The sequence below is a fragment of the Lissotriton helveticus genome, chromosome 9 (assembly GCF_964261635.1).
Source record: "Lissotriton helveticus chromosome 9, aLisHel1.1, whole genome shotgun sequence".
Lineage (NCBI taxonomy): Eukaryota > Metazoa > Chordata > Amphibia > Caudata > Salamandridae > Lissotriton > Lissotriton helveticus.
In genome coordinates this window covers 38,850,331-38,877,056 of record NC_136070.1, presented here as the reverse complement: position 1 = coordinate 38,877,056, position 26,726 = coordinate 38,850,331, and the positions used below count along the sequence as shown (strand labels likewise).

General features: G+C 45.1%; 1 protein-coding gene across 7 annotated transcripts in view; it reads right to left on the bottom strand.

Annotated features, from left to right (window-relative positions):
• Positions 1-26,726, bottom strand: part of LOC144782607 (uncharacterized) — a 913,515-nt gene that overhangs the window by 389,294 nt on the left and 497,495 nt on the right. For 2 of the 7 annotated variants that reach the window (XR_013601174.1, XR_013601172.1), the window contains 2 exons: positions 18,403-18,563; positions 17,309-17,407 (listed from right to left, as the gene is read on the bottom strand). The exons of 4 other annotated variants lie outside the window; for them this stretch is intronic. The gene's annotated coding sequence lies outside the window, so the exon portion shown is untranslated. Of the gene's footprint in view, positions 1-17,308; positions 17,408-17,627; positions 17,692-18,402; positions 18,564-26,726 lie in introns of those variants that run through there. One more of the 7 variants, XR_013601173.1, reaches the window with a different exon arrangement.

The following is a 26,726-nucleotide window of genomic DNA, read 5'->3' as shown; positions in this document are numbered from 1 at the left end:
TGCCCTCCCCGCTCCCAGCTGCTCCTCCCTCCCTCCCACTTGGCCATAAATCGCGACCGCGCGGCGCAGGTGAGTGTGACCTGTTCCCAGGACACCCCCGCGCCGCACGGCCACCAGCTGTGTGTGTGCCCCTCGCCTCGCTGCTGCCCGCAGCCTCGTTGTGCCTGCCTGACTGTTCCCTGCCCCTCCGCCGCACTTTGCGTGTATGTGATTTACCCTTCGTTCCCTTTCGTTTCCTAACTGTATTTTTAATTGTTGTTAGCTGCTGTCCCCTGCAAGTTATTGTATTGTACTGCCCCTCCGCCGCACTTTGCGTGTATGTGATTTACTCTTCGTTTCCTAACTGTTTTTTGCCTTTGACTGTTGTTAGCTGCTGTCCCCTGCACGTTATTGTATTGTTGCCTGTTATTTAGTCCCCCTGTGCCAGCCCCGCTCCCCGCTTCCCGCCGCCGTCCAAGCAGCCACGCCCCCTTTTCGTTTTGTGCCCTCCCCGCTCCCGCCTCCCAGCTGCTCCTCCCTCCCTCCCACTTGGCCATAAATTGCGACCGCGCGGCGCAGGTGAGTGTGACCTGTTCCCAGGACACCCCCGCGCCGCACGGCCACCAGCTGTGTGTGTGCCCCTCGCCTCGCTGCTGCCCGCAGCCTCGTTGTGCCTGCCTGACTGTTCCCTGCCCCTCCGCCGCACTTTGCGTGTATGTGATTTACCCTTCGTTCCCTTTCGTTTCCTAACTGTATTTTTAATTGTTGTTAGCTGCTGTCCCCTGCAAGTTATTGTATTGTACTGCCCCTCCGCCGCACTTTGCGTGTATGTGATTTACTCTTCGTTTCCTAACTGTTTTTTGCCTTTGACTTTTGTTAGCTGCTGTCCCCTGCACGTTATTGTATTGTTGCCTGTTATTTAGTCCCCCTGTGCCAGCCCCGCTCCCCGCTTCCCGCCGCCATCCAAGCGGCCACGCCCCCTTTTCGTTTTGCTCCCGCCTCCCAGCTGCTCCTCCCTCCCTCCCACTTCGCCATAAATGGCCACCGCGCGTACGCGCAGCGGTCAAGCGCAGCGGGCGCGCTGATTGTGCGCCGAAGGCGCGCCAAAGTTAAGCCCGTCTGCGACCGTCCGCGCCAGGACAGCGCCCAGTGTCAGGATCCCTGGACCCCAGCGATGCAAGTCGACCCAACAGACCTACGACGCCGCGGCCCTCAACGCACTCAATACCAGCCAAAACCCCACCTGCTGCCGAGCCGCCCCAAGACGCACTCACGGACCCTTCACCTGCACAACTTGCAAGTTCACCTGCCTCCGATCCTGCACCACTCCAGCCAAGCCAAACTCCAGCAACCACCTCATATGCATCCTGCTCAACACCCGCTCAGTCCACAAACACGCCGTAGAACTCTGGAACCTCCTCGATACAACATCTTCAGACATCGCCTTCCTCACTGAAACATGGATGAATGCCTCCTCAGCCCCCGACATCGCCATCGCCATCCCGGACAGATACAAGATCATCAGGAGTTACCGCATCAACCAGACCGGAGGAGGCATCGCAATCGTCCACAAGAACACCAACCGCATCACGACCGACGCCGACAACACCCTCGCCACCGCCGAACACCTCCACTTCCAGATTCACACCGACCCAAAGACGACCCTCAGAGGCACCCTCATCTACCGACCCCCGGGACCACGCACGCAATTCAGCGAAGACATCACGGACTTCATTAGCCCATACGCCCTCCCCTCCGCCGACTACATCCTCCTAGGGGACCTCAACTTCCACCTGGAGAACAACAAGGACCGCAACACCGCCACCCTGCTGGACAACCTCGCCAACCTCGGCCTCAAGCAACTGGTCAACACCCCCACCCACTACGCCGGCCACACGCTCGATCCCGTTCTCTCATCCAGCAAGCATATCAGCTTCAGCCACTCCACCGAACTCCATTGGACCGACCACAGCTGCGTCCACTTCAGATTCAGAAAAACCACAACCTACCACCACCCGCAACAGGTTCCTCACAGGAGCTGGAGCAAGATCACCACCGACCAGCTCACCACCTCCCTCAGCCAGAACCCACCCGCCAGCACATCGGACGCCAACGAAGCAGCCCGCAACTTCACGCAGTGGCTGACCGCCTGCGCCGATGACCTCGCACCACTGAAGAACCCTCCCAGCAGACTCAGAAGCAAGAAAGCCCCCTGGTTCACCGACGAACTCAAGGACTCCAAGAAGACCTGCCGCACCCTCGAGAAAGCCTGGCTCCACGACCGGACCACTGGCAACATGACCGCCCTCAAACACGCCACACGCAAGCACCACCAGCTCATCCGCACCACCAAGAAGAAATCCCTAAAGGTGCGACTGGACAACAACGCCCACGACAGCAAGGAACTCTTCAGCATCGTCAAGGAGTTCTCCAACCCCAGCACCGGCAACAACGACATCACCCCTTCACAAGATCTTTGCGACTCCCTCGCCTCGTTCTTCCACCGCAAGATTGCCGACATCCACAACAGTTTCGGCGCACCATCCACGCACCCATCCACCGAACCAACGAACCCCACTGCGACCCTCCGCACCTGGACCACAGTGACCACCGAAGACACAGCCCGCACGATGAACACCATCCACTCCGGCTCTCCAACCGACCCCTGCCCCCACCACATCTTCAACAAGGCCGACTCCACCATCGCACCCCAACTCCGGGACATCATCAACACCTCCTTCAACACCGCCACCTTCCCGGAGAGCTGGAAGCATGCCGAGCTCAGCGCCCTACTGAAGAAACCAACAGCGGACCACACCGACCTCAAAAACTTCCGACCCATCTCGCTCCTCCCTTTTCCGGCCAAAGTCATCGAGAAGATCATCAACAAACAGCTTGCCGCCTTCCTCGAGTCGAACGGATCCCTCGACCCCTCACAGTCCGGTTTCAGAGCCAACCACAGCACCGAGACCGCCCTCATCGCAGCCACCGACGACATCCGAGCCCTGCTCGACAACGGGGAAACAGCGGCACCCATCCTCCTGGACCTCTCCGCAGCGTTCGACACTGTCTGCCACCGCACCCTAGTCCAACGCCTCGACAGCGCCGGCATCCAAGAGAAGGCACTGAAGTGGATCATCTCATTCCTCGCCGGAAGAACACAGAGAGTCCGCCTCCCCCCGGTTCCGATCCGAAGCCATGAAGTCATCTGTGGAGTCCCGCAAGGATCATCACTCAGCCCCACCCTCTTCAACATCTACATGAGACCTCTAGCCGCCATCGCAAGCCAACACAACCTCAACATCATCTCCTACGCCGACGACACCCAGCTGATCCTCTCCCTCACCAGAGACCCCGACTCTGCCAGAACCAGCCTACACGAAGGGATGAAAGACGTCGCGGAGTGGATGAAGAACAGCCGCCTGAAACTGAACTCAGTCAAGACGGAATTCCTCATCCTGGGACCATCACCCTCCGCCTGGGATGACTCCTGGTGGCCCCCTGCCCTGGGCACCGCCCCCAAGCCAACCGGCCACGCACGCAACCTGGGCTTCATCCTAAACTCCTCCCTCTCGATGACCAGACAAGTCAACGCCGTATCCTCATCATGCTTCCATACCCTTCGCATGCTCCGCAAGATCTTCCGATGGATCCCGACCGAAACCAGGAAGACGGTCACCCAGGCCCTCATCACCAGCCGACTGGACTACGGAAACACCTTCTACGCCGGAACCACAGCCAAGCTACAGAAACGACATCAACGCATCCGCCCGTCTCATTCTGGACATTCCCCGACGCAGCCACATCTCCGGCCACCTAAGGGACCTGCACTGGCTCCCCATTGACAAGAGGATCACGTTCAGGCTCCTCACCCACGCACACACGTCTCTCCACAACCTGGGCCCCAAGTACCTCAACGACCGCCTGAACTTCTACATGCCCACCCGCCAGCTACGTCCACCAGCCACGCCCTCGCCACCGTACCACGCATCCGAAGAGCCACCGCCGGAGGCAGATCCTTCTCCTACCTGGCGGCCAAGACATGGAACTCCCTCCCCATCCACCTCCGGCTGACCCAGGACCACCTCGCCTTCAGGAGACAACTTAAGACCTGGCTGTTCGAGCAGTAGCGGACCCATTCCCCCAAGCGCCTTGAGACCCTTCCGGGTGAGTAGCGCGATATACAAATGCTGTGATTGATTGATTGATTGAGTTGCAGCAGAAGGACATAGGCTATGCAGACGCCCACCATATACATTCAAAAGGTAAAAGAACCGTGCCAGCAAAGTAGTCCCTTGTGGGTGTGTCTGTGTTGTGCTGAGGGCGTGTGCTGGGGGGCGTGACAAACGCTGGGGCCGTGTGGTACGTTCCGCCCTTCATGCCATGCCTCATATTGTGTGCTAATCCCACCCTGCTCCCTTTTAATACCCCTGCACCCCATAATCATAACCCACCCTTACTCCTTAAAATACCCCAACACCCTTAAACACTAACCCATCTTAACCCTATAAATATACCCTGTACCCCAAAACCCAAACCTATCCCTAAACCCTAAAAATACCCCTGTACCCCAAAACCCAAACCTAGCCCTGAACCCTATAAATACCCCTGTACCTCAAAACCCAAACCTACCCCTGAACCCTAAAAATACCCCTGTACCCCAAACCTCAAACCTAGCCCTGAACCCTAAAAATACACTGTACCCCAAAACCACCCCTGAACCCTAAAATACCCCTGTACCCCAAAACCCAAACATAGCCCTGAACCCTTAAAATACCCATGTACACCAAAACCCAAACCTACCCCTGAACCCTAAAAATACCCCTGTACCCCAAAACCCAAACCTACCCCTAAACCCTAAAATACCCTTGTACCCCAAAACCCAAACCTAACCCTGAACCCTAAAAATACCCCTATACCCCAAATCCCAAACTTAGCCCTGAACCATAAAAATACCCCTGTACCCCAAAACCCATACCTACCCCTGTACCCCATAACCCAAAACTATATCTGAACCCTTAAAATACCCAAACACCCCAAAACATATACCTCAGTACCCCAAAACATATACCCCTATACCCATACTTACCTTATCCAAACATTAAAAAAAACATGCTTTTACCATTCATGCATTTACAGCGAATTTCGTTGTAAATGTATGCGTGGTATAAGCATATAAAATGTAATGCCATGCGTTATAATGGCATTGCGGAGTCATGGTACTTTCGTAATGAAAGTATGCTGAGTGATGGTATGCGGAAAGAAAGTTGCGGAATAATGGGTGTTTACCCTCCCCCGGTAAGTACATTGGTGGCACGGTGGCCCACATCTCCAGCTACATACTCATATTTTTCACCACCCATTTGAAAAATACACAGGTCTCTCTCATTGATGGCCAGCACCGACATACACTTTTAGACACACCTCCCGCCACAAGTTCTAGAATTGCGAACTTTAGAGCTGGGGAGCTACGTTCGAATCTCGGCATCAGCTCAACATCCTGTGATTCCAGGCAAATCGCTTTGTCTCCCTGTGCCTACCACAAATGAATGTGTTCTTCTGTAATGTAAATTGTGCTCATGCCATGTTGTCGAGTTTGCGCTATATAATATTGCAAGGAAAAATAAAGTAGGGAAACTCGAGTTCACACACTACTGAACGGGCACTCTTAAGTGCATCAGCAGTGCACTGTGAATAGGAGCGTTTCACAGGCCTGTCACAGAAAAGAAATGCTATCAAAACGAAATCCTACCAAACAATATACTACTGGCCGGCAGCAATTCATACCCGGACAACGTCGGGACGGGCTGCTATTATTTTATACAATTGTAAAATATTTTAATTAATTTGTAATTGGTATTACGATTTATGTTATTTATATTTATATATGAAGTATTTACTTTCCCTACTATTGCACTCACTGGAGTTGGAATAGTAATTTTTACCCCTACACTATCCAACACTTTCCCTACTGTTGCACTCTCTGGAGTTGGAATAGTAATTTTAACCCCTACGCTATCCAACTCTTTCTGTACCGTTGCACTCTCTGGAGTTGGAATAGTAATTTTTACCCCTACCCTATCCAACGCTTTCCCTACTGTTGCACTCTCTGGAGTGGGAATAGTAATTTTTACCCCTACACTATCCAACGCTTTCCCTACTGTTGCACTCTCTGGAGTGGGAATAGTAATTTTTACCCCTATCGCTATCCAACGGTTTCCCTACTGTTGCACTCTCTGGAGTGGGAATAGTAATTTTTACCCCTACGCTATCCAACGCTTTCCCTACTGTTGCACTCTCTGGAGTGGGAATAGTAATTTTTACCCCTACGCTATCCAACGTTTTCCCTACTGTTGCACTCTCTGGAGTGGGAATATTAATTTTTACCCCTAGGCTATCCAACTGTTTCCATACTGTTGCACTCTCTGGAGTGGGAATAGTAATAGTAATTTTTACCCCTACGCTATCCAATGCTTTCCCTACTGTTGCACTCTCTGGAGTGGGAATAGTAATTTTGACCCCTACGCTATCCAACGCTTTCCCTACTGTTGCACTCTCTGGAGTGGGAATAGTAATTATTACCCCTACCCTATCCAACGCTTTCCCTACTGCTGCATTTTCTAGAGTGGGAATAGTAATTTTTACCCCTACGCTATCCAACGCTTTCCCTACTGTTGCACTCTCTGGAGTGGGAATAGTAAATTTTACCCCTACGCTATCCAACGCTTTCCCTACTGTTGCATTTTCTGGAGTGGGAATAGTAATTTTTACCCCTACGCTATCCAACGCTTTCCCTACTGTTGCACTCTCTGGAGTGGGAATAGTAATTTTTACCCCTACGCTATCCAGCGCTTTCCCTACTGTTGCACTCTCTGGAGTGGGAATAGTAATGTTTACTCCTACGCTATCCAACGCTTTCCCTACTGTTGCACTCACTGGAGTCGTTACAGTAAATTTAAACCTCTTGCTATCCTAGGGTAAAAATATTGTATATGTTTTGTTAATAATATGTATGTATATATATATATATATATATATATATATATATATATATATATATATATATATCCAATACCACAGTTTCAAATATTGATGGCACTCCACTCAGAGATGATTTTTCAAGATGTTTAATAGTAACAATTGAGATCTCAATTGTTACTAATAAACATCTTGAAAAATCATCTCTGAGTGGAGTGCCATCAATATTTGAAACTGTGGTATTGGATACGATCGGGAGACTGCCTCGATCCCGCTGATGGCACCAGCACAAATGAGCTCCCCCTGCGACGAGGCATAGTGCGAGGGAATATATATATATATATATATATATATATATATATATATATATATATATATATATATTCACTGAAAAAACCATAGGTTTCAGGAGTTATATAGTTAGGAATTGGCTTTTAAAAAACCTTTGAAATTCACTCAAAAAACTATAAGTTTTAGTGGTATTATAGTTAGCTGGACATTTTACTCATACAAAACCATTGAAATTGCTCCTATATAGTTAGTTGTACTAACTATATTTCGCGCACCCGCAATCCACTGCTGATGATGTCACATATTAGATCATTCATGACATGGTCAGTGACATCATTTATGACATCTCAAATGACATCACTGATGACATCACTGATGACATCATCCAGTGAATGTGGTTTGCTTCGTTATTTAAATATGCATTATACATATAGCAATTTGCATTGAAGAATAAGTGGATATATATAAATAAATATTTGGATGGAGGATTTAGTAGCAGTGTAATTGACTGTTTACTTGACCAATTTATAATGTCTCACTAAATATAGTGGATAGTGACTAAACTGTGTGAATATCTGTATCACTTTGTCAGTTGTTGTGTAAACTGATTCTACAATTGGTTACTAGCTATGTGAAAGTCTATATTAGTTATTGATTAGTTAACTGAGTATTTGTATGGGAGTGTGAAAGTGTGTGTGGTTCGGGGGGGGGGTGTGACTGTGCAAAGATGTGTGAATAGTTGATTCAGTAGATATATGAAGTTAAAACTACATGTTCCAACAGTTGTTTGGGTGAGTGAATATCTTTATGGGTGTGGTGATGAGCAAATATATTTCTCAATGGCACAGGTCCAACAAACTAGAAAAATAAAAGGCAGTGTATGTGTCAGTTGTTGTATATAAATAAGTATACATAAGACACAATGATTGTGTGAGTGACTGTATGGATAACTGTATACTTGTAATAATGATTTTATAATTCACTAAGTATGACTTACTGTCTAAATGAATAGAAGAAGTGGTGTTTGTATAAGTGTTTTGCTAAGTAAATATGTAAGTATGATCCATTGTTTGCATAGCATAAGTGAGTAGGATGACTTCATATGTGAATAGGATGCGTGCTGTTGTTTAATGTCGATATAGATGTATAAGTATTTTTTATAGTTTCTATTGTTCATTGACAGCATGTATGAGTGAATCCATAGGTAAGTGATTAGATGTGTGTATACATCTATGAATCACAGAGTGGATTTTTAGATACTTGTATTGCTGTGACAATGGATTTAAATATGATACTCTGTATTTTACAAAGAGTGATGACAAATTGTAATAGTGTATGAAAAGGTGTATGTGATTGTCACGTGGATGATGTCATCAGTGATGTCATCAGTGATGTCATTTGAGATGTCATCAGTGATGTCACTGACCATGTCATGAATGATCTAATATGTGACATCATCAGCAGTGGATTGCGGGTGCGCGAAATATAGTTAGTACAACTAACTATATAGGAGCAATTTCAATGGTTTTGTATGAGTAAAATGTCCAGCTAACTATAACACCACTAAAACTTATAGTTTTTTGAGTGAATTTCAAAGGTTTTTTAAAAGCCAATTCCTAACTATATAACTCCTGAAACCTATGTTTTTTTCAGTGAATTTCAAAGGTTTTTTAAATTCTAATTCCTAACTATATAAGGCCTGAAACCTATGGTTTTTTCAGTGAATTTGCAAGGTTTTTTAAATGCTAATTCCTAACTATATAAGGCCTGAAACCTATGGTTTTTTCAGTGAATTTGCAAGGTTTTTAAAATGCTAATTCCTAACTATATAAGGCCTGAAACCTATGGTTTTTTCAGTGAATTTCAAAGGTTTTTTAAATGCTAATTCCTAACTATATAAGGCCTGAAACCTATGGTTTTTTCAGTGAATTTGCAAGGTTTTTTAAATGCTAATTCCTAACTATATAAGGCCTGAAACCTATGTTTTTTTCAGTGAATTTGCAAGGTTTTTTAAATGCTAATTCCTAACTATATAAGGCCTGAAACCTATGGTTTTTTCATTGAATTCGCAAGGTTTTTTAAATGCTAATTCTATTAGCGGTTAACGTTTTCATATATTAAAACGTTTTTTAAATCTCAAATGCCTGCTTTGCTAACAGAGTTTTTAAGCACAGGCTCTTTTGTCTCTTGTGGCCATCTTGGGAGACTGCATATCAGAAGTTTTTTTAATGAAATATAAGAGGATTTGAGAAGTCACTCAAAATGTGCCCTAATTTTTCTTTCTTCAGCACTAATCATAATTTCTATGGCAAAATGAACCCCCTCATTTTGTTCCTTTGCAAATTAAATGTTTTAAGTGTTAACACTTTATTCCAATCAAGATGACTTCAGGTGTGCCATACTTTTGTCATAAGTAAGACTGTTAGCGCTCTAGTTGTTCTTTAGAACACTCTGGGACATTCTGTCATTGGGCTATAGTTGGGCTACATCTGGCTGATATTTGGGCTACATTTGTTTTTTTTGTCTCTGGTGGCCATCTTTGGGCTACATTGGGCTACATTTGGGCTCTAACATATATATAGCCCAATATATATTTTTTCAAAGTTAATTTTCATAAAAACCACTGGAGCACATATCTTGAGACATAGCAAAGGCACATCGGGCTACCAGTCCCTACAATTTTGCCAAGTTTGGTGGAAAACCATTCAGCCGTTCGGGCTAAAAGTGAGTCCAACCGCCCTATGGAAATTAACATGGGGAAAACACGTTTTAGGACCCCCCTTTTATCTCGGCCCCCGCTTGACGAATCCCCCCCAAACTTTCAGAGAAGGGCCGGAGCACCGCGAGGCAAAGTTAAGGAAAATTTCAGAAAGATTCCTCAACCGGCGCCAAAGTTATTCCCAATAGAATGTTGCGATTTCCCTATGGATAACAATCCTAACTATATATACCTACTGGCTATCGCCAGTAGGTAATATATATATATATATATATATATATATATATATATATATATATATATATATATATGTATTAAAAATAAATTAATTTTTTTTAAGTTATATTAATTAATTTTTAGTGTTACGTTTATTTAAGTATTTTAAATAAGTTAAAATTAATTTTATTTATTATTATATTACTTTTAAATTACTTTTAAGAAATTTAAAAAATTAGATATTTTGACAGTCTATATTTTTTACACTCGATGTTTTGGAGTCGATATTTTTGTACTTACCTGTTTGAAGATAGGAAGTCGATATTTTGGCAGTCGATATTTTTACCTAGCTATTTTGTCATCTCGATATTTTGACTGTCGATATTCTATCAGTGATCCCCCCTCTTTGCGCTCATTCTTCAAAGTTTTGCCCCAGGTGTTGGATTTGCTACCTGCTACAGTTCCTGATACATCTGTTCACTCGCCCACAGTTTTTCCAAATACCCCTACGCCTTCAGGCCCTCTCACTGACAGCACCATCACTACTACCGCCACACTAGCTTTAGATATGGCTGAGTTACCCCCTCTCCCTGAAATGGGAGTTGAGGGCAATGCTAGCTGTGAGCAAGCTCCAATGGGTCAAGAGGGGGCTGATGCGGGTGGCAAGAGTGGGAAGGCAAACGGTGCCGGGAGCACATTGGAGGCCCTTGTAGCATCAATAGCATCTATGAGGGTAGAAATCAGGAACAATTTCCTGATATCTAAGACCAATCAGACCGAGATACGAGCATCATGCGAGGTCCTGGAGAGGAAATTAGATGGGCTGAGTAGAGGTACTCGAGGGCTCTGTGGGGCTTTTGAAGTCTAGTCTAGAGGTTGCTGAATCTAAGATCCAAAACCTACGGAGAGAAGGAGATGCTATGAGAGAGAGAGTCGAATCATTGGAAAACTACTCACGGCGGAACAACCAGCGACTCCTGAAGATACCGGAAGGAATGGAAGGGGGGGATGTCAAGGCCTTCGTGATCAAAGTTTTGAAGGACTCACTTAATCTCGAGGAATCCATCGAGGAGCTTGAAAAAGATATCCAACGAATACATCGGGCCCGTTCTGCTTAAACCCTGGCAGAACGAAGCGTAGGAAGATTCTGACCAATTTCCTTACGTACACTCTGAAGGAGAAAATCTTAAATCTTTCACTAAAAGTAAAATCGCTAAAGGGCCCCGACTTCTCTTTCGAAGTACGGTCTGATCTCTCCATATCCACTCTGGACAGACAGTGGGAACAGAGCCAGAGGATGGACAAGTTCAGGTCTTTCGGTGCAACTGTACAGATGAGGTTTCCCGCATTTTTGCGGGTGATGTAAAACAACAAGATGCACAATGTTAGATCCCCTTTGGAGGCTGATGAATTGTTGGAGTCCATTAGCAGTCACTCTCAGGGTGGAGTCTAGCGGTGCAACACTCAGATTGGGCTTTAATCTTGCTCCCATCTTCTCCCTCCACGGGTAGGATATATTAGTTGACCTATAATTATCATGCTTTCCTCAGTCATTTGACGCCCCGATCCGAAAATCCTCTGAGCTTATACGGAAGTGGGGTAGAGTATATAGTGTTGAGGAGACAGAAAGGGAGAATTAGGGGTGTTTTAAAGGCACGAAACATAAATATGAAAAACATCTCGTTCCTCTCTTGTTCACACAAAACGGGGTGATGCATTGGTGGGAAAAAAAAGGGGGGGGAAGGTAGGGGTTTTTGTTGGGGTTCTCTGAAAACTATCCAACCGTGTTTGTTCACCCCAGGAGGGTTCAAGGAGCTCTAAGCGGTGCAAAAAGGGAAGGGTGTTCGAGGACGCAAATCCGGCTTTACATCTGGTCGGAGTAAGTATGGGAGGGTTCTTCAGGGGTGGGGAGGGGGAAGTGGGGGGGGGGGGGTAAAAAAACTAAAAAACCTCAGGAGTCAGGCCTTCTTATTTCAGTTCTGTGTCCTAGCTGGGTATACTTTCAGCCTTGGGAAAATAAGATTATCAGGAGGAAGGATATGGGGAGGAGGACGGACATCAAACGATGACCTCTGTTCAATTTTTGTCATGGAATGTCAATGGTCTGCACGTGAGGAGTAGAAGGGAGCGTATTCTACAATATCTAAGAGATTCCCCCGTGCAGATCATTGTCATTCCAGAGACACATCTTCTAAAAGCAGAGGCCACCATACTTCTAAAAAAGCAGAGATGGGTAGATAAATTTATATGCACTGACCACGATGCTAATATAAGAGGAGTACTCCTACTCTGTAAAAAATCAGCGAAGGTTCAGATCTTGGACTATCAGGAGGATCAGAGTGGGAGATGGCTCCTGGTGAAAATCTCCATTGATGGCTGGGTGTGTACATTGGTCGGGTATTACGGGCCCAATATTGACGACCCGTCTTATTTGGAGACAATAAGGAACTATCTGATAACCTCCCAAGACCCTATTATTTGGCCGGGGGATTTTAACATCGTGCTTGACCCAAAACTTGATAAATCTACCAATTCTAGAGCCTGCACGTCCTCCAAATCCAGACAGATTCTCATAGGAATCATGACACAGCTGGGCGTGGCGGATTTGTGGAGGGAAAGGGTGGGTAATAAATTGGGGGTTTCCTTCAGGAACCTCAAATATAAGCACAAATCAAGAATCAATTATGCGCTATTCAGTTACTGTCTTAAGAATTCCCTGTCTGGGGTAAACTATCTTTCCTCCCACCTGTCTGACCATTCAGCTCTCTTATTCACTCTTAAACTTAAAGCCCAGATTAAACATCCATCCTGGTCATTCGACCGTACTATCCTATTGGAAGAAGAGGAAGTCAGTTTTCTGGCAAGTGAGACCACCTCATTCCTGGAGACTAATCTAGAATCCGAGGCGTTAGTTATGGTCTGGGAGACCCTGAAAGCCTTTTTGTGAGGATGTATTACAAACAGAGCCTCCCACCGGTACAGAATTTATTGGAAGAAGATTAAGAACCTGGAGCAGGAAATGGAGTCGATCGAGCAGAGGCTTGGGGCCTCAATAGGGTCGCCTGACGAGCAAAAAAAGCTGGGCGAGTTGAAAAACCAATTGGAGAACATCCTACAAGAAAGAGTAACTAAGAGATGGGAGGCGAGTAAGATCTCCCATTTCGAGTTTGGGGAGGCAGCGGGCAGGCTTTTGGCATGCAAGGTTAAGGCAGACCAAGCCCAAAATTATATCAGAGAAATCATGGTCGAGGGCGAGAGTGTAGCCAGGATGTCTAACCAGGAGATAGGTACTGCTTTTAGGGAGTTTTTTGAAGGGATCTATGGGGAAGACACCCCGTACGATCAGCTGGCAAGGGATATATGGTTGGACCAGATTCCCCTACCGTCTCTCTCATCAGTACAGAGCAAATGCCTGGAGATGGAAATATCTGTGGCCGAAGTTAGTAAAGTTGTTAGGCAACTCAAGCATGGGAAGGCGGCAGGCCCTGATGGGTTGCCAGGTGAACTATATCGTGCCTTGGGTGATGTTATCGCCCCTACACTAACAGCCCTTTTCAATGGGATCCTTAGGAAGGGGGAAGCACCCCCAAAATCTTGGGGTGAGGCAACCATAGTTCTGATCCCCAAACCAGGGAAGGACCCAACTGAGTGTGGGTCCTACCGACTGATATCACTATTGAATAGCGACTATAAGAACTTCGCTTCCATCATGTCAGCGAGATTGGGGTCAGTAATAGGGGAAATTGTCCACCAAGACCAGAGGGTTTTTATCAAAGGGCGTCAGCTATCTGACCTGACGTATGATCTGGTGGGGGCAATAGACATCGCTTCAGCTTTTTCTCTTCAATTGGCCACACTCACCTTAGACGCGACTAAAGCCTTCGATAGGGTCAATTGGCCCTATTTGCCTGCAGTGCTGAAGAAGTTTAACTTCGGCGAGAAATTTTGTCGGGCCGTCACCCTTATGTATGATGCCCCATCGGCAAGGCTGCTAATTAATGGTGCCTTGACAGAATCTTTTAAAATTATGAGGGGCACAAGGCAGGGCTGCCCGCTCTCTCCCCTTCTCTTTAATTTGTACATCGAACCATTTGCTCAGCTCTTACGGGGAGATGAAAACATTTCATCATTCAGATTTGGGTAGTGGGAGAGGCGGGTCGCACTTTATGCAGACGATATTCTCATTCTAACGTCTGATCCAGAGGCATCATTCCCTGCGGTTATCAAGAGGGCGGAAGAGTTTGGTCGCATCTCGGGGTATGAGATCAATGCCAGCAAAATTGACATCATGGCGTGGAATATCCCTAATTTACAGCTGGATGTGACCAACTCTATGTGCTATCTGGGAATTCGGGTGACTCAAGAAGTAGGTGACATTGCTCAAGCCAACTTAGAGAGAGTTTACAATGAATGTAGGAAGTTGCTAAAATCTTGGTCCAATCTCCCACTTACCATATTGGGCAGGCTGAGCTTGATAAAGATGTCTATCCTCCCTAAATTTACATTCATTTTCAATACTATTCCCCTGGCCTTTGATGTTAAAACCTTAGATAAGTACCAGAGAGAGATAAATTCTTTCATTTGGAATTATAAATCATCGAGGGTGGCATGGAAGAAGTTGAGGAGGAGGAGGGAAAAGGGGGGGCTTGCCTTGCCGGATTTGCAGTACTATGCATGGGCTTTTCAGCTGTCCCATTCTAGAATGCTCTTAAAAACACCATCGAATGCATCTGCTGGGACAATGTTTAAAGCCATGCTGGTAGGGGCTGCGTAACCAAGTGACGGATACTTGTTTAAATTTGGGGACCAACATTTTTTTTTAAAAGTCAAGTTAAAAATTCTTATGTCCCTGGCGAAAGCCCGGGTACAGATTAGGAAAAGATTAGGTTTGCCGTATTTTTCTAGCTACGCACCTGTGTGGGACTCCCAAGGCCTCCCACTATGTCTGAAAGACAGGCTAGCGATCCCGGTGAGGGATGGAGGGATAACAAGATGGGGAGAATTGATAGCAGGAGGGTCGCTGAGGTCTTGGGAGGAGCTACGGGAACAGCTGGGCCCTGGGTCTCTAGATTTAAGTACTTACAATTAGATAGCTGGGCCAGGGTTTTGTGTAGGAAAGGGATACCACTTGAGAAGATTGGTAGCTTGGAACAACAGTTGGTTGAACGACAAGGGGGGGGGGGTAAAGAGGTGGCTCAGTGGTACTTGAGTTTGCTGGAGGAGGCTGATGGAGAGTTTACTCTTCCCGATGTACTGTGGGGGGAAGAGTTAGGCGCCCAGTGTGTAGAAACTTGGGTAAGATCTTTCACCCTCCTATACAAAATTGTTAAACCAGCATGGCTGAGACGTAACCACCTGTTTACGACACACCGAGCCTACCTCTCACCCCTGAGACTGTCTAAATTCCACCCAGGCAAGAAATGCAACAAGTGTAATTACATTGAGGCCTCGGACGTGCATATGTTCAAGGACTGCCCTTACATTGCCCAGTTTTGGGAGGAAGTGAAAGTAACCTTAGCCTCTATCTTAAATACATCTTTGTCCATCACACTGCCATTAATTATCTTTGGCTTGGACGCTAGTATTACTGGCCAGGCAAGGTCTTTTCTGTTTTATGCAGTTTTGCTGGCCAGGAGGCAAATATGTAAAGTCTGGGCGGAAAACACGGCGCCATCACACGCAAGCTGGCTGTCGTATATGTATGAAACATCTAAGGTGGACATGGCCAGAACTTGCAGCAAACGTGCCTATTCTTCTCCAAGGACCAGGCCCCCCCCGCCCCCTCCCCCTCCGTTCTATCGTTGGTACTACAGGTTATAAATACCAAGATGGAGTAAGTGCAAGCCCGTTCCCATCCACCCCCTCCATCTCTCAAGGTCCATCTACTGCCAATCCTCATAAATCGTGTCACCGAGCGGGCGATAGTTAAAATCTTGTGTATCTCGGCGTGCGATACGCTAGGTGGTTGGTAGTTACTTGAGAGGAGGGCAAGGAAAATGAGGACAAAAAAAAAGAACATGGAGCAGAACACAAATGCAAACAGTGCATGTAATAGTACAACACAGCTGAACAGGTATGTAGAAAGGTAAAGGAAAGAAGACAATAATTCTGTCACGACAGGCCGAATGCTAAGTCAACAATAGCAAGCCTAGCTGGGTAGGCATTAGTTTGGCAAGGATACAGGCAGACAACTCTGGCATCTGCATCAAATTTTATTAAAATAAGTGGGCGTTGGTGCTATAAAGGTGACAGGGGGCTGTGAGGGGCATTTTCTTGATTGTTTCTAGCTCTTTTATGGTTTCTGCATATTAAAGCCCAGGGAATGGAGGGAGATGGGCTAAAGTCACATATATGTACCTTGGCGATATATGTATCTTCAATGTACATAGATATGGAGTTAAGAATAGTAAATCTATACTTCAGTATAAGCAATTACCCTCACCACATTTTGGTCCTTAACATTACGGGCTCTATATTTTGGACCCAATATGTTTATCATCGATATTCTAACATAAAATAGTTTGGAAAGAATGGAGCATATTCTCAAGGACTTATCGCTGAGTTATCTGGACGTCATCGCAGCCAAAGTGGCGATAAATGTATCGCCCTATTCACAAGCTGGTGCTAACAGCCGATATCACCAGTTTTCCTGTGATAGCAGCAGCAAAAAACATCGCCACAGATGACCCCGGCAACTAACGTTAAAGAGATGCAGAGTAAGCATTCCCGTGCAAAAAGCTGCGACAACACCACTCCGCAACATTCTCAACGACCAGCCAGATCGGCGATAAGATTACAAAACAGGCCATAAGGCGCATTAGCAGCAGTGATTTAAGACCTGCTCTTACCTGGTGTAAGGTTGGGTGGTAACCTGCACCATAAAAGGGACACCTGAAGAACAACAGATCCCATGGAGCTACTGATCATGCAGCTCGGACACCCAAGAGGGCCACAATACCCACTGCCACCACCGCCAGGCCCGCTCCCCCCCCTCCCCCCCCCCCCGGACAAAGATATGTTACATCAACTTAACAAATTCATGAACAAAACAATTCGCCAGATGTCGCACAATTACAACACTTAACATTCATGTGTGTTCAGAAAAAGGAGAATCACTCATTCATCTTTGAATTTCCAAACAAAACATTTTATTCAAATTTAACTAAAAACAACTATTTGGAAGAGTAATGGCGGGTCTTCTCTGGACAATCTGTAAGTCACAACCTGCAAGAAAAAATTCAAGATAAGAAGGTGTGTCATGAGCTCATCAAAGGACGGACAGAGAAAAAGAGAATGAAAGGAAGAGGGAGACAGAGAGAGAGTAAAGAAGAGGGAGAAAGAGAGAGAGTGAGAGAGAGAGAGAGTCAGAGAGAGTGAAAGGAAGATAGAGAAAGAGAGGGAGAGAGAGAGTGCTGATACTATGGACCCAGGCCTCACAGCTCACCTACTGCCACCGGTGTGTCTCCAAACACATGCTGGTATACATTGCAGTCCACTAGGTCCCTTATCTGAAACAGAGTCCAGATCTATGAATGGCAGAGTTCATACAATTGAACATGCCATCATCGCTTGCCCGCCCCTGCGCACATAGGCTGCTGCAACCCAGCCCCTCCCGCTGACCCAGTGGTGATTGCCCACCCCAGCGCACCCAAGCCTCACTGCTCACCTTCCGCGTGTCTCCAAGAGGGCCCATCACGTGCCGGTGCAAGATCCAAGGCCGGGGCCCACAACCTTGGCAGCCTCCACTTCATACAGCCCCGCACCCCTGGCCACCAGGTCACACACTTGATTCTGGGTCTTGATTTCACAATGGCAGAGATCATATCAATGCACACGGCATCATCGCAGGCTGCACACACCTTTAGGTGCCACTATGTTAGGGTTAATGTTGTGCAAAGGGCTTTCCCTTACTCTGTAAGTTAAGCCCCGACTAAATACATGTGGACTGTATTTTGATTATGTATAAATGTATATGTATAAATGTAAGAATATTGTTTTGACCAAGGCTTGTTTGTTCCATACGATTTTGGTTTGATCACAGTGTAGCGTTGGTAAAGTTGCATACATAATGAGGTGCTGCATATTTAATAAAGCGCTGCACATTTTCCAACGAACATCCCAGCAACGTGCAGCGCGTCAAAGCCCCACCGGCTTCTCTCTATAAAAAGCCTCCCAGATCAGTCACAGCTGCTTGTGCTCGTTGATGCTATTCCGCTTACCTGTCTATCCCGCTTATGCTCTGGCAGTCCTCATTCGCTTCCTCCTAGGTCCTGCATCGGCGGCAAGGCATCCTCTGGTTCTCGGCTCCCGGTCCAGCGCTGATTACAGTCCTCCATGTTTCCGGTGATTCAGCTTCCGGCTCCCCGCATTTTAACTCTGCCTGCAACAAAGACACAAGTAAAGAATGAACAGTAAGGTTAGCGCGCTAACGCTTGGCAGAATATACAAGTAAGTGTCAAAGACTTCATTTTTAAACCGATTTTCAGAACTTTTACGTACGCAGATTACTATTCTGGATTCTTAAGTGCATACTAACGCTTCATGTAAAGACTTTTCGGAAAACATAGGAATTTGGAGTTTTGAACATACTTTTGAGCATTACAAAGGACTCAGTATTCGGGCTGAACATTCATTTTGTTTTCAGGCAAAAAGCATGCTTTACTGACAAGAGGCTTAAAAAGCATAAATCTGGTGAACAAAGAACCAGAATACGAGAGGTATTAATAGATGATGTTATTGTGTGATATTTCCGAGCCAAAGAAATAGATTAAGAAAAGACAGTAACCTTGTAATTGTATTCCTGTTTATTTAGGTATTACAACCGTTTCCCTGTGCAGATCACTGAAGCATACAAGGAGCTGTGTTTCTCTCTCTCTTTTTTTATTTTCTCCACTTCCCCCTTCCCTTGAGCTTCTCTTTCTTGCGCACTATATTTCAGTTCAGAGTAGCGGGAATAGGGGTTTGAGGGTGGGTAGAATAGTCTTCAGCTTCCCGACAGAACGTACAGGATATTCAGGTGAGCTGAGTCTTGACAGCAGCACAAGCCTCATACCAAGGTTCTGTTGGAAAGATAAATTCAGGGGATGAAATGGATGCAATAGATACAACAGATTTAGCGCAGGCTTTACATAATAATAATAATTTCTTTATTTAGATATATAAAAAAAACATATCTTTAAAAGATTCTTCCAACACATTAAGTACAATTTTACAGATTAAAAGAGTGGAAAAAGCAAAATAAAATTTGGCCTTTCTTATCAGTGCTTACTGCGACGTATCAATTTAAAAATTAACACTCCCGGACAAAGCAGATGAAATTAAAAATACATAGCATTCTACACAGTTATCAGCGGCGCCTTAGCCGTTCCCACTTTTTCTAAAATACTGTAAACTTGCTGAACGAATTTGGCCAATTTTATATTTAAAACAGTGTTCTCTAAAAACAGAGCAGCAATAAGGGCGTGCCTACATGTCCGGACTCCCAACCTGTTCCATTCTTGCCTGAGTAGGCGTCTGCGTTGAATAATAAAGAGAGGGCATATACAAAGCACGTGCAGAATGGTTTCATTTACTGCCCCACACCCTCTACACATTAGATCGTCCCTTTTTCGACGCCATACTGGGAGATTTTGAAGGAAACGCCAGTCTCCCAATCTAAGGGCGATCAGGCATCGCTTTAGATAATGAGAAAATGTTGCCGAAAGGTAATTGGCCGGGGATAGTCGTTTATAAGAGTTGGCTACTGCCCAAGCATGACTGCGTTTCGCAAGAAGGGTTTTGTCCATGATCAGGGATTTCAATCTTATACATTTTTTAATTGCGTTTTTAAAGACAGTCTGGCTTGGATTAAGAGCCCAGAGATCCGCAGCAGACATTTGTTGAATGTGGTCTTTTACGAGGCGGCCAAATGATCCCCCCGGGTTGTTCACACTGATTTCCTTCCAGATTAGGAATTCCAGGGTACCTGCTTCTGCCTGTCTTAATTTGTGGATCAGCTTAAGATATGAGCCAACGTTGGAGGCTTCATAATTGATTAACCCCAGCTCTAGTCTGACCTGTGCTGGCGAGGAAGAACTCGGCAAGTGAAGCAATTTCTTGTAGAGTTTGGTTGTAAGTTTATTTAAGGTATTGTTCATTTTACCCTTGAAAATCTCTATGCCATACGAGAGTGTGGGCCCGATCTTTGCTCTAAGCACTTCCAGTAAGGGCAAGACAGTGGGGCCTGAGAGTCTCCTCGATAACTTAGCCAAGGATACCAATAAAGCTGTAGCCTTGGCTGCAATCACAGTGTTCTGTTTAGTAAAACTGCCCCTGGAGTCGAGATGGACCCCTAAGTATTTGTAAGATTGGCAGATTGAGAGGCTTTCTTTATCTATCGACCAGCCTCCACCGCTGTAGCGTTTTATTGCCAAACGGGACAATCATAGTTTTTTTCATGTTAATTTCTAACTGGTTGTTAGCCGTGTATTGCATTAAGGCATCAAGGAGTCTTTGTAGCCCCACTCTGGTGAGACTGAACAGTGCCAGGTCGTCGGCATATAAGAGATTACATAATGCCGTACCTCCTACTTTGGGTGTATGGCTGATTACCTTCTCTAGAGTGCTTGACAGGTCAGCTATGAATAGGTTGAAGAGGAGGGGGGCCAGCACGCATCCCTGTTTGACACCACGAAAGGTCGAAATTTTCCGGGAGAGATGCGAGCCAGACCCTAACTTCACTCGAACCCATGTGTTGGAATACAGCAGGATAATTGGATTCAGAATGTTGTCTGGGATTCCCCACTGCCTCAGTTTTTGCCAGAGTGCTGCCCTGGGCACCCTGTCAAATGCTGCTTTGAAATCAACAAAGCAGCAAAAAATCGACCTGGAGCTTGAAAGAGCTTTGTCAATGATGGTGGAGATTGTCAAAAGATTTGTCATTGTACCTGAGTTGGGAACAAACCCTGTTTGATTCAGGGGAATCAGATTGTTGTCCTTTGCCCATTGTCTAAGATCCTCCAAAATGAGGCCTGCAAAGTGCTTTGCCTCTATATCCAGCAGGGCGATTAATCTGTAATTGTTCGGGTTGCCTCGTGCTCCAGCTTTATAAATAGGATGAATGATAGCCCCTCTCCAAGAGTCCGGAATTATTTGAGAGCTCAAGGTGTAATTAAAGAGGTTTGATAGCACCATAGACCAGAAGGGGACGTCGGACTTGAATAGCCTTTGTGGCAGGCCATTCGGGCCCGGTGCTCCATCTTGTCTCCCTTTTGTCAGTGCTTTGGCTACTCTTTCTTCAGACAATTCATCAAGTGTGGTAAGCCCCTGCATTAAGTCGGGTGGGGTATTCGGTGCTACGCCCATGCCAGTGTCAAAAACCCATGTTGATCCAGGGCGGCCAGGGTGGTCTTGTGCCTGGAAATGCTCTGTTAAGTATGAAATCCAGTCTGCTTCCTGAATGTACGCTGATCCAAACAATGTTATGTTTGGATCGGTGCAGTTGACAAGTGACCAGAGTTTCCTTGAGTTCTTTTGCTTGCTTTCCCATACCAGTTTGACCCAGAATTGAGATTCCTGGGCCCTTTTCTCTTGTGCGACTGCCCTCCTAAGTGTCTTTTGGGCATGACGGTATGTAACGAGAAAGCTGCTGTTCCCCGGAAATTTTGATAGCAACCTCAGTGCGTTGTTTCTCGTTCTTTTTAGTGATTTTATGATGGGGAGGGCTATTGCTCCTACTCGTGGAGTATGATTTGGGCCCTGCCTTATCACTGGGTAAGTACTGATCAGATGTGCGCATAATTGCGACCATATTACCATTGCTTGTTCTTAGGATGCTCTGACAATTGGACTCACTCCATTTCAGGCGTTTTAAATTATCGGAATGTATTCCTTTGTAAGTTAATGGTGCCTTTTTATGGAGAACTAAATTTGTGGTGAAGGAGATAACCAACGGCCTGTGGTCGCTTTCGGACCTTGGCAGAACGGAGAAGCTATCCAGATTAAACAGGAATTCCGAATTGCAAATAGTAAAGTCCAAGTAGGACTTTTTTCTTCCATTTGACCAGGTCCAGTTTGGGGGGGAGTCGCTGGCCGATCTTCCATTCACCACCAGGTAACCTGCGGTATAGAGTCTAATCACGGTGACCTCGCCTAAAATATTGGAAACTTGCACAGGAGGTTTGGATTGGGGGATAGCCTCAATTATGCTGGTCATGTTGGGTCCTTCTGAGTCTGCTGTGTTCCCCTGAAATAGGTTTGTATTAAAGTCCCCTGTGATAATGCAGTCCGTGTTGGGATATTCTGTGGCTATATCATTCATAATTTCACAGAGTCTGGCCAGGTGGTCTTTTTTGTGTGGGTGTTTGGGTTAATGTACACATTTATAAGCAAGAGTAATCGCTGTCTGCTCCGCAAGTTGATTTTGACCCCCAGTAGCCAGTCTTCTTTCAAGTAAAGTTGACTGAATTCGCCTTTTAAGTTTTTGGATATGTATGTGGACAGCCCGCCTTTGGGGTGGCCGAAGCGGCTGTCCCTAAGTGCCGGTTTCCGATATTCGATAAATCCTTCTATAGGGCGGCCCTTTGATTCCCAGGTTTCCTGTAGAGCAATTGCCACGTGTTCCCCCAGGAAAGCCATGGTGTCTTCGTTTAAGGTTTTTTGGTGTAGGCCGCTGATATTCCATGAGCACAGTGAAAACAGTGGCCCCCCTTTGCTATTATCCGCTTTGTGCTGTGGTACCCCTGCTGGGAGGAATGATTTGGATGCATTGTGTGTTTCTGCAGGTGTCCCAGCTGCCGATGGTCAGTTTGGGTGTTTTGAGGCCAGTACTGCTGGCAGCCATCCCCAGACGTGGTCTAGTTCTTCGTTTCTCGCCGCAGGCTTTACATGAGGATATAACTGAAAAAGAAACAATGTCTGCAATGTTACAGCAAATGCAAATAGAATTAGAAAAAATTAAGTTAGAAAATGATGCTTTGAAACAAGATTTAAGACGGTATAAATCCCGAGACAATCTATGGGGAACAACTTCTACACCATTGTATAAGGACTCGTTGGAAACAGGTGCAAGGCCAAGAACAACTACTACCAACCCCTCTCCGGTAGAATTAACTGTTAATGTTCCAAATACTGTGCCGTTAGCTGCCCCTGAACGGTTTCATGGAGATAGCAACAAATTCCACGTTTTTCTTAACCAGTGTCAATTACACTTTGTGTGTAAACCACAACAATTCCCCTCAGATGCCACTAAGGTGGCTTTTGTACTTTTGTATCTAGGAGGAACAGTGGCGAATTGGTCTATCCCTTATGTGGATAGAGACGACCCAATGTTGCATAATTGGAATCTTTTTAAAAGAACAATGACTCGTTTATTTGCTAAACATACTTATATGCAAGCAAGTTATAACGAATTACTGAATCTCAAACAAGGGAACAAGGACCTGTTAACTTACCTTACTAATTTCAATCGCCTCTTAACTGAAACCCAGTGGCCAGAGGAGAAACGTGTTTCCCTCTTTTATAAAGGGTTGAGAGATGATTTAAAGGACGCCCTTGCTCATATAGTGGAATTACCAGAAGACTACTCTGAGTTTGTGGATTTGGTGGTAAAGTTAGATCACCGTCTAGGAGAAAGGAAAGGTGACAAAGCCAGGTTGGAATCTAGATTAACTTTTATGAGACAGGAAAAGAAAGATCTTGACACAAAGTTATCTGAACCAGAACCAATGCAAATAGGAACCCTCAAGGGTCCCTTAACGGTTGAAGAAAAAGAAAGAAGAAGGAAGCTGCAGTTATGTTTGTACTGTGGTAAAGCAGGTCATTTCGCTAAGGAATGTCCTATCAAACCTAAAACCCCTAAAAAGGTATCTGTTGTGGCTGCGCACTCAGTAGAGTCGGGAAACGAGTAAACTCGACAAGGTCAGGGGTCACTTGTTCGAGAAAAGAAATCCCTCAGACCTCACGAGTAGCAGCATATACGGTCCCTCAGATTCCTAAACATTTTTTGATTCATGTTATTTTAATTGTTAGCGCACAAATAAGATATACCTTACCAGTGCTTCTTGACTCTGGAGCTACAGGCAATTTTGTAGATAACACCTTGGCCACGAAATTAGGTTTACCCATCAATCAAAAAAAAAATCCAGAGGCAGTATGTGCTGTAGATCGTTCAGAGTTGACTTCAGGTCTCATTACTCGACAAACAGGGCCCACCACTATGGTGTGTCAAAATAGACATACCGAAGACATTAGTTTAGATTTTATAGACACCCCAAATTTTGGGTTAATTTTGGGAGTGCTTGGCTTACTACTCATAATCCCAAGATAGATTGGGTTTCCCAAACTGTAACTGTGGACTCTTCTTATTGTAGGTCCCATTGTTACCTAGAGGCAGGTCAAGATCATTTTTCTGTAATACATTGCGCTAATATATCAAAAGGAGACAGTTCTATTCCACCTGAATATTTAGATTTCAAAGATGTCTTTGATCCAGTGAAAGCCAGTGTGCTTCCACCACACCAGATTTATGATTGCCACATAGATTTAATCCCTGCGGCTCCTTTGCCTAACAGTAGAGTGTATGCTCTCACTGAAGAAGAAACAATATATCTAAGAACCTATTTGGATGATCTGGTACAATCTGGTTTTATTCGGCACTCTACATCACCAGTGTCATCTCCACTTTTTTTTATACCAAAACCGGATGGGTCCCTGCGAGCGTGCATCGACTATAGGGGGCTCAATAAGGCAGCCATAAAGAATAAATATCCTCTTCCTTTAATACCGGTTCTTTTGGACCAATTGCGGCACTCAACCAGCTATACAAAATTGGACCTACGGGGTGCATACCATCTCGTGAGAGTAAAAGAACATGATGAATGGAAAACTGCCTTTAAGACTAAATTTGGATTGTTCGAGTACACGGTGATGCCATTCGGCTTGTGTAATGCCCCTGCGGCTTTTCAGTTCTTTATAAATGAGGTTTTACACAAATTTCTAGATGTATGCGTTATTGTGTATATCTATGATATTCTCATTTATTCAAAAGACCCAGAAGAGCATACGCAGCATGTTAGAGCAGTGTTGGCCAAGTTGCAAGAACCTCATTTATTTGCAAAATTAGAAAAGTGTACTTTTAATGCCTCTTCTGTGGACTTTTTAGGATACTGTCTATCACCTCAAGCCTCACCATGGACTCAAACAAAGTTAGTGCAATTAATGATTGGCCCGAACCTAATTCCATAAAAGAAGTACAAAAATTCTTAGGATTCGCTAACTTTTATAGGAGGTTCATTTCCCCTTTTGCTGACATAGCCACTCCCATTACCAAACATTTACAAAAAAATCAACGTTTCGTGTGGGGTTAACAAGCTTCCCAAGCCTTTCAAACCTTAAAGCGAATGTTTACTACAGCCCCGTGTTACAGCATCCAGATCCAAGCCTCCCATTTTATGTGGAAGCTGATGCTTCACAGGTAGCCCTTGGAGGAGTCCTTTCACAGAGAAGCCCTGTGGATGGTCAGTTACATCCCATAGCATATTATTCTAAAAATTACTCCCAGCGGAACAGAATTACACTGTGGCTGAAAGAGAATTACTGGCCATTAAGGTAGCTTTTTCAGAATGGCGTCATCATTTAATGGGGGCTAAATTCCCTGTTACCATTTTCAGTGATCACAAAAACCTACAATTCTTTAGTTCAATAAAGGCCTTGACCCAACTTCAAATGAGGTGGTTAAATTTCTTTAGCACATTTGATTTTGTAATAACATACAGACCTGGTACACAACAAATACCATCAGATGTCTTGTCTAGGTATGGACACCTTGAAGACTCAAAACAAGAAAAGAAAGTGCAACCAATCATAGCACCACAGAACATTTTAGCACCAATACAACAAAAGGATTTCATGAAGGAAATGTATACAGCCCACTTACAAGTCACTCCACAAGATTGGCTAAAAGACTCAGCAAACACAATTCGTCAAGGATTGTTGTATCACAATTCCTTATTATTTGTACCAACTGGAGAGTTGCAAACACAACTGTTATCTTGGCATCATGCTTCACCTTTAGCAGGACATCCAGGTTGGTTAAAAACCTTAGAAAATTTTCAAAAACATTTCTGGTGGTCTACTATCAGCACTGATATAAAACATTATGTTGAAACCTGTCCCACATGTGCCCGCCAAAAAACTTCACACCAAGCACCTGCTGGGTTGTTGGTCTCCATGCCACCTCCTAAAACCCCTTGGCATACTATAAGTGTAGATTTTTTAGTAAATTTACCATTGTCACAGAAGTATATACCACGGTCCTTGTCATAGTAGACTATTTGTCTAAAATATCACATTTTGTACCATTAACAAAATTACCCACAGCAGGAGATTTTGCAACAATATTCTTGAAAGAGGTTGTACGTCTACATGGATTGCCAAGCAAGATCATTTCAGACCGAGTTAGTCAGTTCAACTCCCGATTTTGGAAAGCGCTATGCCAGAAATTAAAGGCAGAAGTAGCATTATCCTCTGCTTTCCATCCGGAAACGGATGGACAAACCGAACGCCT